The sequence below is a fragment of the Strongylocentrotus purpuratus genome, unplaced genomic scaffold, assembly GCF_000002235.5.
Source record: "Strongylocentrotus purpuratus isolate Spur 01 unplaced genomic scaffold, Spur_5.0 spur5_scaffold_19, whole genome shotgun sequence".
Taxonomy (NCBI): domain Eukaryota; kingdom Metazoa; phylum Echinodermata; class Echinoidea; order Camarodonta; family Strongylocentrotidae; genus Strongylocentrotus; species Strongylocentrotus purpuratus.
Window position 1 is genome coordinate 17,042,778 of NW_022145604.1, and position 14,893 is coordinate 17,057,670.

The following is a 14,893-nucleotide window of genomic DNA, read 5'->3' on the forward strand; positions in this document are numbered from 1 at the left end:
ATATGTAGTTGTGATATATGATTTCCAAACGGGAATAGCTAATCGGTCGATTTTAGTCAAGAAACATTGTTTCATAGCTAAATTGATATCTTGACCTTGAGAGGGAGCTATACAAAATAAAGAGTTTATTATTTATAATTTCATAACTTTAGACTCGATTTCAACCGGGACAACGATCAATGAATATTGTAGGAACGCATATGCTTCCAATATGTTAATTTGAACAAAATTTATGACCCGATACCAAAACTTTGTATTACCTTTAACACACTTGTGCAACAACAAAACATTTCAAAAGGAAAACATGTGAACATTACGATTTTAAACTTATGTCCTATAGGACAATGTCAGAATTTTAATGCACAATTACAATGATAGCCAAGATGTGTTCTTAGGAAAAGTTCAATTTGGTTTAACAATTTATTCAAAGATATAGTACCACAAGCATGCACGTGGCAATACTAAAAAGACTTTGAGTGTTGTCTAGAAAAAGATCAGGCGTGTATCGCTTTTGGAATTTAAGATTGAAAGGCATCCACTTTATGTCCAAACATCAAGTTTGGCACGATGGTAAAGAGCAAGACATGCAATCGAGAATGTAACCTATTGCACCCTTCGAATATTAAGACAATACCGAATTCCTCTTTTCTTTGATATATGTCAGTATCCAAATCTAATGGGCGTACACTTGAGCTTACTATCACGGATTTTTTTTCTTCCTTTAAATAAATAAAACAACTTGCAATTGTTGTCATAAGACATTCACCCATTGGTGATAAGCATACTGATAAAAAAACCCTCATGTCTTCAACAATACATTCAGGGAGAAATGTGCCCCTGTTCAAATGTCTTTGAATTTTAAATGAGTGCATTGATCATGTAATCAAACCGTCTTGATTATGACGGTCAAGTGACACGCCCAACGGCTGACCGTCGTGACCTTCGTCAACATTAACCCACTTGTGCAACAACAAAACATTTCAAAAGAACATGCGAACATTATAATTTTAAATCTTGTCATTTAGGAAAATGTCAGAATTACAATGCACAATTAGCATAGTCAAGATGTGTCCTTAGGAAAAGTTCAATTTGGTTTAACAATTTATTTAAAGGTATAATAGCTAATAACACAAGAATGCAAGTCGCATTACTATGTAGACATTAAGTATTGTCTCGCTCAGTACATTACGAAAATCAGTACAGTTTTACGCTTTAATCACTCTAATACATTAAGAAAAGTGTATTATTCTTAAATTAGTGAGGGACAGTATTGTTACTCCATCTCTCCAAAGTAAACCTAACTAGAAAAAGGTCAATCGTGTATCACTTTTGGAATTTGGGAATTTGAAAGGCATCCACTTAAAGTCCAAACAACAAGCTTGGCACAGTGGTAATGAGCGAGACCTGCACTTAAAATTGCAACTTACTTCGTCAACCTTAACCCACTTGTGCAACAACAAAACATTTCAAAAGAACCTGTGAATTTTATGGTTTGAGTCTCTTGACATATAGGATAATGACATAATTATAATTCAAAATAAGCATAGTCAAGATAAGCATCATTCAAGGTTCATTTAATGCTCTTTTCTTCCTTTTAATCTTCTTTTCCTGTTACAATAATATATTCCACACAAAAAGTATCCTTTCGTTCTTGTTGTTATTATTATGTTATCATGATGGGTATCAACATTCTATTTTTTCATATAACATGTTTGTGTCCTATGTTTTGATGAAATTAATCAGGATTCATTTCTGTTTTTTCTTTTTTTTTTCTCCCTTCCCCCCTTCTTTTGCTTTTTTGCTTTCACTTACTTTGCCTTCTTCCTAAAATAAAATAGACTTAAATACAAGTGATTAAACATAAACAATGCCAATTCATTTCATTCAATCTAGTGGCATTACAAATAAAATCTCGCAACGGCCTATATTTTCGCTGAAGCAAATCGACCCTTACACATAAACATGCACATGGATACACATTCATATTTTGAGAAAGCCTTTCCTATATTTGATGAAAACAATTTTTTTTTCTTTCTTTCTCAAATATACAACAACAAAAAAAAAGCAATTTTCATACCATGATTGCAGCATTTCCGCTTTCGTAGACATCATTATTGGTTGTGTCTTTATTGTCAATGAAGGCGATCTGGATAGATTTCCAATGTACTTAGGTCAGCTAGTCGTTCCAACAATTCTTGTGCTGATGGTTTCTTACTTTCTTCCCATACTGGTAGTTGCTTTCATTTCTCCTTTCTCCTCTCCTTCTCTTCCCTTATAATAATATCCAAATCTTGTCGGTGCAATATCATCGTTTCTCAACCACAAAGAGTATGTTGCCATAATAAACATTTTTAAATTATATCTTGTAGCTTTTAGAATATTGGTTTCTTCTGCTCCTGATGATCATAACGACATAATTATCACAATCTCATTTTCTCCTACTGACGCCCTACTTCTCTCCTTCTGATGACCCCTGTATATCCGTCTCCATCGCTAGTGACTTCGGTACTCCTGCCACGGGCATTCCTTTCCTGTGCATCTCTCCTGTAGTCTTCTTCGGGGTGGATTGGTCCCGGGTCCCCTGTGTTACCTCGTTTTTCTCGAATTCGTCCACAAACCTTGGCTGGTCTTTCATCGGCATCCACACATGGTCAATATAAAGCTTTGTTGGCTCTGTTCTTGAAAAGTAAGCGAGTTTCCCCGCATTCCTCGCTGTCTTTAACGCTGCAATTTGGCTCTGCCGGATCGATCTCACCCTTTTCGAAAGGTCGTCCGTGATGAATATCTTCGTTCCTTTTAATAGTTTAGCTCTTCGTTGAATCTCTACCTTGTCTTTATAGCGAAGGTAACGGGCTTTTATTGGCTTTGGCGATGATGAGGGTCCGCTCCGAACACGATGTATTCGCTGATACTCAATCTTATCTACTTCGTGTTCCGTAAATTGTAGTTTTGTAATCATAAATTCTTTCATGACTTTTTCAACGTTTTCCCTCTCTCCTTCCTTTTGTATCTTTTCTGGTATGTTGAGGAACACCAAATTCTCTCTTGCTGCATACGTTTCAACTCTGTCCAGTTCAGGCGCGGATCCACGGGCCCAATTCTTCCGGCCCGGCTATGGCAAGCCCTTTGTGTAAAAACTAGATAAACTCTGTTTTTCTCAGATAAACTCTGTTTTTCTCAGATAAACTCAGTTTATCAACAGATAAACACAGTTTATCAGAAAAACTCAGTTTATCAGTTGATTGACTCAGTTTATCAGTTAATAAACTCAGTTTATCAAGAAAAACTCAGTTTATCAATGATAAACTCAGTTTATCAATGATAAACTCAGTTTATCAATGATAAACTCAGTTTATCAACAGATAAACAGAGTTTATCAGATAAACAGAGTTTATCAGTTGATAAACTCAGTTTATCAGAAAAACTCAGTTTATCAGTTGATAAACTGAGTTTATCATTGATAAACACAGTTTTTCTGATAAACTGAATTTATCTAGTTTTTACACAATGGGCTTGCCATAGCCGGGCCGGTAGAATTGAGCCCGTGGATCCGCGCCTGGTCCAGTTCTTCCTTATACTCCTTCTCAGTAGTATTCATTTCTTCCTTCAATTTCTTCATTTCCTTTTTCAGGTTCGCGATATCTTTAGAGTTGTATTCAACGGTGTTCACTATCTCTGCAAACTGTTCGCGAATTTGTTTCACTTCATTCATTATATTCCTTTCCAGTTCCGCAAAACTTGTTTCAAATTTTCCTTGAAGTTTCCTGGTTTGCTCGTCATTCATTTGCTGGATGACTGGTATAAGGCTTGAAACCTCAGAAGAGACGGGGCTTGTTCAAAATACACGTGGGTGAATTGTGGGTGAGCCGCTTGCGCGAGGTGTGTCTTCACTCGACGAAGGTCATAATGAATAGGCCGACGATATTGGAAGCAAATGAGATTTTACAATATTCAATGATCGTTGTAGCGGTTGAAATCGAGTCTAAAGTGATGAAATTGTAAATAATAAACTCTTTATGTTTTATAGCTCCCTCTCAAGACTGATTTTTACTTTAGCTTTAAAACAATGTTTCTTGACTACAAACGACCGATTTGCTCTTCCCGTTTGGAAATTATATATCAGAACTGCATATTCTGTGATTCTCATAGTCGCAGCTACCATGGAATGGCCTTAATCGCTATTTGAAATATTTGAAATTAACCGGGAGCAACGGTAGATTTTTGATTATTCAATTTCTCGAGAGCAGAAGTGTTTCAGGGACTAAATTTTCCGGTGCTTATAATACATCCACAGGTGCATCCAAATATATCAAAACTTTAAAGAATTACTATCTATCCATTTTTTCAAAATTTCCTAAAACTTTGCATTACCTGAGAAGCAAATGATCTTACAGAAGAAAAGGCATTTCAAGTCCAGGTGTTATAAAATTAGCAGATACAAGACAACTGAAGCCGAAGGGGAGTCGTTGCAAAGGGAAGCGAACAATACTGTACAGCAAAGATGTACCTTAATTACCTTAATTTGTTTAAAAAAAGATACGGGCCCCTCCCCTAGTGCTCAAGGGGCGGGGGGGGGGGGGGGGAGGGTGCGATTTTCAAATTTTCGGGAAAAAACAACAACTAGTGCTCCCCCCTCCGCTGAGCGAAAAATCGACCGGCGCGATTAGTGCTCCTTACCCCCCCCCCCCCCCCAGGCGCGGATCCACGGGGGGGGGGGCGATGGGCCCGGCCCCCTGGATTTATTATTTTGTTTAGTTAGTGTTCACACTGCCCCCCCCCCCCTACTGAGCGAAAATAATGGTCTGTTCGATTTTCAAATTTCCGGGGGCTAAAACGAATACTAAAATTATGCTCACTACCCCCCCCCCTCCCCGAACACTCAACGAAATATTGGACGGCGCGATTTTTACATTTAAGGAGGCAAATACGAAATACTATACAAATATACTTGTTAAATTTGATTGATTTGCAGTAAAATGAGAACAATGAAAAGCCAATAATACCAAATTGCACTTTTAGCTTCTCAGACCGTCTGGTCCTGCAGGTGAAGTTCAAAATTATTACACGCTTCATTTAAAATTCAACAGGTAATAAGACTTTATATACAAACATAACAAAAGTGTGTGCCACGGGCAATGGGACACAGGGTTCGAACTTACACAGTGCAATACTACATGATAAAGGAGGTCAAAAACACGGGGGTGGGGCATTAGATATTGTGTGTGTGTGTGTGTGTGTGTGGGGGGGGGTTCCCCTATTATTGACGCCCATGCATGGAAGTAAGTTGAAATCCTAATAATCCTTAACATCCGAAGACACTGTAAACTACACAAAAGGAATAACTGCTATCATTCAAAAAGCATCAAATCAAATCATTTATTTTCCATGAAAAAAACATGTTACAATTATTGTTTCTCCACAATTCATTTCAGTACATGTAATAATAGAGGTTGATTTTTTATTTATTTATTTATTTATTTATTCATACATATTTATTCAGGTACACAATTAACATATTGGACCTGGTTTTAAAAGCATAGTATAAAAAGTTAGAATTCAGTACTCAGAATTCAAGTATAACAAAGTAAAATACAAAATAAATACAAAGTAATACAAAATATGGTAACATAACAATTTAGGTCCATAACAAAAATGATTATAAATATGAATGGTGGCTACATATAACAATTTCAATTAGAAGTTAAAAGAACAAAAATAGAGTCATATATGTAAATGCAAGGTTTTCAGGGTCATAACAAGGGATTCGATTTTGATTTTTTGTACAATAATTTGAAAACATCCAGAGACTGAGCATTTTGAAAGTTATTTGGTAATAGATTCCATACTTTAGCACCGGAATATTTTAATGACTGACAATAGAGTTGAATGTTTGGTTTAGGCGGCACAACATTAAGGGAATTGGCATTACGTGTATTCAGTCCATGTCTGTCGAAATACATTTCAATCTCATTGCATAAACGGGGTGGTGCAAGATCGTGGACACATTGGTACATTAGTGTAGATAGAAAATAATCACGTCGATCCTCAATTGTTTGCCAAGATAGATTATTCATCAGATCAAGACCAGAGATATTAGTATAATCATGATTACTTGTTACATGACGAGCTGCCCTTTTTTGGAGTCTCAATAGGGGTAATTTTAATTTATTAGGACAGTTACCCCAAACTGAGACACCGTAATCAAGACAAGGTTTAATAGTAGATTTATATATCGTATTGAAATGTGTCATGTTAAAGAATTGTCCCAATTTTTTCAAGGCAATAAATCTTGTATGCAACTGAGTTACATAACTGTCTTAAATAATCATTCCATTTCAGGTTTTCATGAATAATAATACCTAAGTACCTGTAGTGACTTGACCTTTGGAGAACTTTGCATTTGTAAATATTATTGTCTTGTCTTTATTGTGTGGCTTGAAGTCTAGCCTTTTATTCCATTGTCACTCATTTCTTTAGTGACACCTGTTGCATTACTAGAGTGCCACAAATACTTACTCTGGCAAGCACATTCCATACCCTATGGGTTGGGATGTGCAACCACCTAATGTACTGGTATAGCTTATACTGTACAGGGACATTACACTTGCTTGCTTTATTTGCCACACCTATTTTCATCACTTCTCCTGAGCTGTTCATATAGAGCACACGTATTCTAGAGAGTCTATCTACAGCAAAGCTAATTCAGCTTCATCTTAATTCTTGTCCTATTTCTTCGCTTGTTTCTCTACTCGGTTCTGAGGCCTTATTACTTTATAGAGATTATAAGTTTCTTCTTCTTTACTTAATTCGCGAAGAAGCGTCATTACTTTGTACATGGTCTTACATATTCTTTCTACGGGTGCTGTGCAATATTTGAACTACTACTTGTGATATAATATATGTTCCAAGTATCTGTACTCAACAGGTGTTTCTACGAGACAAGGTAGGAAAGAAATCTATTTCTATTTCTTTTATTTAGGTGATTAAATTCCCTAAACTGGTGACCCCGACGTGATCCAGATTTTTTTTCTTCTGTTGATCTAATCTACCTTGTCATCGTCATTATCATGCCTGATACTGATAGCAATGTATTACCTAATGAGGCTTCTGAGCCATCCCCTCAAGTCTCATATGTTAGTTTAAAGCTTCCCCCATTTTGGGCACATGATCCTGATATTTGGTTTGCTCAGGTTGAGGCTCAGTTTCAAACTAGAGGTGTCTCAGTTGAGTCTACAAAGTTTGCTTATGTTGTCGCCTCATTACAACCAGAGGTAGCTCTAGAGGTGCGCGATATTTTAATTGCCCCTCCCCAAACAGAGCCGTACAAGATACTAAAAGCAGCACTGGTTAAGCGAACTTCTGTCTCTGAGCAAAAGCGTCTGAACAAATTGCTGACGAGTGAAGAGTTAGGCGATAGGTCGCCCTCCCAACTCCTTAGGAGAATGCAACAATTATTAGGCTCTAATACTTTGGAAACTAGTATACTTAAGCAATTATTTTTGCAACGCCTGCCAACCAATGTACAGTTGATTCTCGCTTCCACAAGCGATGATGTCAGCTTGGTTGCGCTAGCGGCATTAGCCGACAAAATTGTTGAAGTTGCTGGTCCGCCTACTATTTCTCATGTCTTACCTAAAGAAGTGCCAGCGCAGACTTACGCTTGCGCTACTCCCAATGACTCTGGTGAAGTACATCGACTTTCTACCCAGGTTGCTCAACTGGCTGCTCAGGTGCAAGCCTTGACTTGTTCTATACAGGAGGACCGCAGAAGTCGCAGTCGACAGCGAGGCCCGAAGAATTCCGGCCCTCGCCAATCAGCTTCCCGTAGCCCGAGTCGGCATCAACAACATGCTGGGGCTGAATGTTGGTACCACTGGAAGCATGGCAAACGAGCCCAGAAGTGCATAAGTCCTTGTTCATACTCAGCAGGACAAAGCCGCCCTGGATATGTCCAGGGAAACGGGCCCGCCAAGGAATAGCGGCGACTAATTCACTTGGCACCATTCAACCCAGTCGCCTTTTCTTTGTTCATGATAAACAATCAGGCACGCGTTTTCTTGTTGATACTGGGGCCGAAGTTAGTATTTTCCCTCATTCCATGTTAGGAAAATCGGCAATGGTAAGTGCAACAAATATCCAACTTCAAGCTGTTAACAAGTCACCCATTAAGACTTTTGGCCAGAGATCTTTCACTCTTGATCTTGGGTTGCGGCGAGTTTTTCGTTGGATTTTTGTTGTCACGGACATACCTACACCTATCTTGGGAGCCGATTTCCTTGATAACTATGGACTATTAGTCGACATCAAACATCGACGGCTGATAGACACCACCACCACTCTTACAGTACAGGGAGTCGGTACATACACAGGCATCATTAGCCCGGTGTATGTCAAGCAAGATACTTCGGAGCGTTTCCACTCCCTTCTTCGTGAGTATCCTGACATCACCCGGCCAGTGTACAAGCACTCAGAAGTCAAGCATACAACCACCCACCATATCCAAACTCGAGGCCCACCTGCTTCAGCTCGCCCTCGTCGGCTTGCTCCAGATCGGCAGCAGATTGCCAAGGCAGAGTTTGAACACATGCTTGAACTCGGCATTATCAGACAATCTGATAGCAACTGGTCAAGTCCCTTGCACATGGTTCCGAAGAAGACACCAGGGGACTGGCGACCTTATGGAGATTATCGCATGCTTAATGCTCGTACTATTCCTGATAGATACCCTATTCCTCATTTGCAAGATTTCTCTGCGTCACTTAGTGGCAAGACAATCTTTTCCAAGATTGATCTCATCAGGGCATATCATCAGATCCCAGTCGAGCCTAGCGATATCCACAAGACAGCTATAACCACCCCTTTTGGATTATTCGAGTTTGTTAGGATGCCGTTTGGCCTTCGCAATGCAGCTCAGACATTCCAAAGATTGATGGATGATGTCACTCGCGGTCTTCCTTTCGTCTATGTTTATCTAGACGATATTCTTGTAGCTAGTACTACCAAAGACGAACACGAGACACATCTCCGTTTACTCTTTGACCGCCTGCAAGAGTATGGAATCATTCTCAACCCCGCTAAGTGTCAGTTCGGAGTACCTTTACTGTCCTTTCTAGGGCATAAAGTTGACTCGGAAGGAATACAGCCACTTAGTGACAAGGTGAAGATCATCCGTGATTTTCCGATACCTGCATCACTTACCAAACTACGAGAGTTCCTCGGGCTGATCAATTTCTACAGACGGTTCATTCCGCGGTGTGCAGAAGTACTCCAGCCTCTCACGGATCTGTTGAAAAATAGATTGAAGAAGAACCAACCAATCACCCTAGGTGAACAAGAACTTTCTGCTTTCAATCAGGCTAAAGATCAGTTAGCTAACGCTGCAGTTTTAGTTCATCCTAGAATTGATGTTCCTCTATGCCTGTTGGTTGATGCATCTGATGTGGGAGTTGGGGGAACTATCCAACAGCTGGTAGATGGTATTTGGCAACCGTTGGCTTTCTTTTCTAAGAGACTACAGCCTGCCGAGACTAAGTACAGCACTTTCGGTCGGGAACTGTTAGCAGCCTACCTCGGTGTAAAGCACTTTCGACATCTCCTTGAAGGTCGCACATTTACCATCTACACGGATCACAAACCTCTCACCCATGCTTTGAATTCAAAGCCTGACCGACACTCACCTCGTGAAATCCGCCAGCTTGATTTCATATCCCAATACACATCTGAGATACACCACATAGCAGGAAGGGAGAACACAGCAGCAGACGCTCTCTCCCGTCTGTGTATCGACAGAGTTGATTCATCCTCGGTCATAGATTTTGCAGCCATTGCGAAAGATCAAGAGGATGATAGTGAGGTACAGGACTCCTCGCTTCAGCTCAAGTCTATATCGCTTCCTGGTTCTCTTACTACCATGCTATGTGATGTTTCGACAAGTGTTGCTAGACCCCTTGTTCCAGTCAAACACAGACGAGCTATTTTTGACGCCCTCCACGGACTATCCCATCCTGGGATCAGGGCCACTCAAAAGCTCATCACGGAACGTTTCGTTTGGCCTGGTATTAATCATGATATCAGGAAATGGGCCAGAACATGTCTTGAATGCCAGAGATGCAAGGTGCATAAACACACAAAAGTTCCACTTGGCACTTTTACCTCACCTGATGCGCGTTTCTCTCATGTGCACATCGATCTTGTAGGCCCACTTCCTACTTCAGAGGGTAACACGTACCTTCTTACTTGTGTGGATCGTTACACCAGATGGCCAGAAGCTATACCTATCCCAAATATCACTGCGGATACTGTAGCACGTACTTTTGTGGCCAGATGGGTAGCGGTGTTTGGTGCTCCAACTACTCTTACTACAGACAGGGGTAGACAATTTGAGTCAGCACTCTTCCTTGCTCTCACTAATCTTCTTGGCACTAAACGCATTCGCACAACAGCATACCATCCAGCAGCCAATGGGCTTGTTGAGCGTTTTCACAGGCAACTCAAAGCCTCTCTCAAGGCGCATAACACAGTCCGTTGGACTGAGGTCCTTCCCTTGGTATTGCTGGGTATACGTACAGCTTGTTCGATGAGTTCATGGTCAACGTAAATATTTAGACATTCTGATGACTTAGTCGTAATTAGGTGATACGTAAGAAGTCTACGTATCACCTATTGATTTCGTCAAGATTTTTATTATTCCTATTATTCCTAATATTCCTATTATTCTTCCTCGATTTTGTTCGCAGGATATCTCAAAACTGAATAAAGCCATTGTCATGAAACTTTCAATGATGATAAATCTTAGTCTAACTTAGAACTGCGTGACTTTTCAAATACTCAAAGTTATCGTGACGTCATCCAGGCGCCATTTTGTGAAAATAGACTTATGATCATATGTTCATAACGGAAAGTAATTTTTCATTCATATTTATCAAGATTAAGATCAATATCCGTCCGGTCAATTTCAGGTCAATAAACGTGCGCAAATGCGCGTGTACGCGTTCGTGCGCGCGTTAATGCGCGCGCAAAAATTTAAAATGCTCTAAATCGTCTTAAATTTTTTTTGCATACCTTCCAGGCCATTAAAAGCATTTCGCAAAAAAAAAAAATCGCGCACACGCATATGCGTGCGCGTTTCCTCGCGTACTGGCATTTTGCAATATAGAATCGCCGAATTTTCTCTGTCATCATATTTGGCACATTTTTCCAAGCATTTTGATAACTTGTTCACCTTTTAATAACGCAATGAGCGTCCGTCAAAGTTGGCAGCACGCGCGGATCTGCGTTATCTTTATCCACAATACATGGGCAAAATCATGCCTATACAAATTCATTGTAACTCTTTAGAATAGATAGAAACTCCCAATATTTTTTCATATTTGGAAAGATTATGAGTTGGAAATATGATTTCATGTCTCATTTGACCCTCAATTAACTCTTAATGTCATCATAATGGCCTCCGAACTCAAAATTCCAATTTGCATATTATGACGTCAGCAGATTTTTGGAAAATTGATTGTATCTCTGTAAATATTGATCAATTTTCTTTCAAATGTTGATATGTTGTAGCTAACAATATTTTCTACAAATGCAGGTAAAACAATTTTTCATTTTGACAAAAGCATCATGGCGTATTTTTGCGATTAAAGGAGGCATGTCAATTTTTCACATTTTGCGTGTATTCTCTACGGGACATGACTTTTTCTCAAAACGGGATTCTACATTCTCGTCTTTCGCGAGCAACTCCTCCGTCGTTTTATCTTTGTTTACGCTGAGCTTTGAGTATGTTGTAGCTGAGAAAATAAGCTATAACAAGTGTGCCCTTTATTTTTCGATCAGATGCCGGGATCATGCCCATACTTCACTTACAAAGTGGGATTTGAGAATTCCATTTTCTGTTTACGTGTAATCTCTATGGGAAATGTTTTGGTATATCGGTAACGCACTTGGTTCGAGTCCATGCGTCTCAAAAAAAAAAACTTCACTTTTTTCCTTTTTGACCTTTCACTGTACCATCTCCTTTGAATATTAAAACACGTAGAATCGCAAATAATGTAATAAACAACCACATTTACTTTATTATTACCCTATTATCACTTGATCTATTACTTTTTGCGTGTAATCCTTATGGGAGATGACTTTTTCTCAAACCTGGATTCTACATTCATGTCTTTTGCGAGAAATATCGCCGTTATTTCAACTTGATTTTTGTTGATTTTTGAGTATGTTGTAGCTGAGACTATATACTATCTAAATGTTCTCTCATTTTTTCAGTCTGATGTCATCATGGTCTGTTGATGATGTTCATCAACATCATGATCATCATGATCATGATCATTATCATCATCGTCACCATCATTATCATTATCATCATTAACATTACCATTAATATCATCATCTAACATTATCATCATCATCATCATCATGATCGTCATCATCATTATTATCATCATTAACATTATCATTAATATCATCATCTAACATTATCATCATCATCATCATCATCATCATATCATCACCATTACTATCATGATCACCATCATGTTCATCATCATCATCATAATGATCATCATTGTTTACATGTCTATATAACTTCTCCCTTTCTCTATATAGTAAATATTCAAATCTATCATCAGTTTAAAAACAGACCACCTTATTCATCAAAGTGACGAATTAAAATCTAGTTTCATTTAATCCATTACTTTGTGCGTGTAATCCCTATGGGAGATGACTTTTTCTCAAATCTGGATTCTACATTCCTGTCTTTTGCGAGCAATATCGCCGTTATTTCTGATTGGATTTAGTTGATTTTTGAGTATGTTGTAGCTGAGACTATATGCTATTTAAATCATCCCTCATTTTTTCAATAAGCTATCAGAATCACGCTTATGATCATGATCATCATTATCATAATGATGATAATCATTTATCAATTACATTTTCATTTCTTTGAATAAGATAAAATCGTAAAAAAATGTTATTCATGATGTAAATTAGAGTCAAAGGTGTAACTGGTTACTGTACAGGGTCAACGGTCATATATTGGTTCAATCTATCTTCCCTAGATCCATGATTATCAAGGGGACACAATTTAATCTTGACATATAGATAGATCATAATGGGCGAAGCATTTTATTAAATAATATATCGTGTAATACATTATTCGTTATGTAAACCATTATCATACGAATCACCTAATTCGTCAAAGTGACGAATTAAAGTCTAGTTAACATTGTTTTGGTTTTACTTATATTTATCTTAAGACGGTTCCTTTTATACCAACTATTTAAAACATTCACTGTATTTTGTAAATTAAGAGTAACATCATGAATATTATCACCAGTAACATAGATAACTACATCGTCATCATAGATAGAGCATACTGCATTATTAAGACCTTCAGATATATCATTGATAAATAATAAGAAGAGGACAGGGGCAAGTACACTACCCTGTGGTACCCCAACTAATAATTCCTTTATAGCTGAGTTCTTACCCTTTGAACAAACTAGTTGTTTTCTTCCAGTAATATAATTTGAAAACCATTTCAACTCTTGATCATATATGCCATATTTCTCTAGTTTAAATAAGAGTAAATTATGATCAACGCAGTCAAAGCATTTGGATATGTCAAGAAAGCATGACCCAACAAATTCCTTATTATTAAGGGATTCATGAAAATCGTCAATTACACGGTGTAGGCACGTAACTATAGAATGATGAGGGAGAAATGCATACTGGTCTACATTAATCATATCGTGTTATTTTAGATAGTTAAGTAATTGTAACTGAACTTCCTTCTCTATCATTTTAGAATTATGCATACATGCAAGCACAAATTGAGACTTTTTAAAAATGACTCCTTTTTATGTAATAATATATACAGTGCGTCCCAGAAAAAACGAAACCGAGAAGTATCGATGTTTTATCATAACTTAATCACAACCATAATTAATGAATGATACATATTTGGAAAGCTTAGAGTCTCTTCTTTCAGTTGATGCTACTCACGTGATGCATATTTCTCGCATTAGTGATTAAAAGCAATTTGAAGGAAGGAAACTAAAAAGTAATTAAAAAAAAAAAATCATATTTCTAGAAAGTTCATTTTCTGCTCTTTCATATGATACCTCAATCAAGAAAAATGAGCCAGGAAAAACAAAGTTCTGTTTGTTTAAAGCAGCCCTTACATTTTTATAATTTTAACAAACGAATTCGTTTTCACTGCGTGCCTGCCGTAGCAAAAAGCAGATTGGACAAAAGACTTAACTCCGTTTCGTTGACAATCAGCCATGCATGAAGACTCTCGTCTACGGCTGATTGTCAACGAAACGGAGTTAAGTCTTTTGTTAATTTCGTTTATTGATCCGGCAGGCAGCCAGTGAAAACGAAATCGTTTAATAAAATTATGGAAATGCAAGCCCTACTTTAAACAAACAGAACTTTGTCGTTCCTCGCTCATTTTTTCCTGATTGAGGTGTCATATGAAAGGGCAGAAACTCAACTTTCTAGAAATGTGGTTTTTTCTTCCAAATTCAGATGCCGCCCGCCAAATGTCTTTTTGGTTTCCTTCCTTCAAATTGCTTTTAATCACTCATGCGTGAAATATGCATCACGTGGGTATCCTCAACTGAAAAAGGAGACTCTAAGCTTTCCAAATATGTATTATTCATTAATTATAGTTGTGATTAAGTTATGATAGAACATCGATACTTCTCGGTTTCGTTTTTTCTGGGACGCACTGTATAAAAACAATGCAAAAACATACAATATTAAACATCATTTAAACATTTATATAATAGCATATAATTTAAGAAGAGATAGATAGAAATATATAATAAAAACTAAAATGGGTTTGATTCATTACTTCAAGACGACGTCGTTTGATTCTATAAGGCGTTTG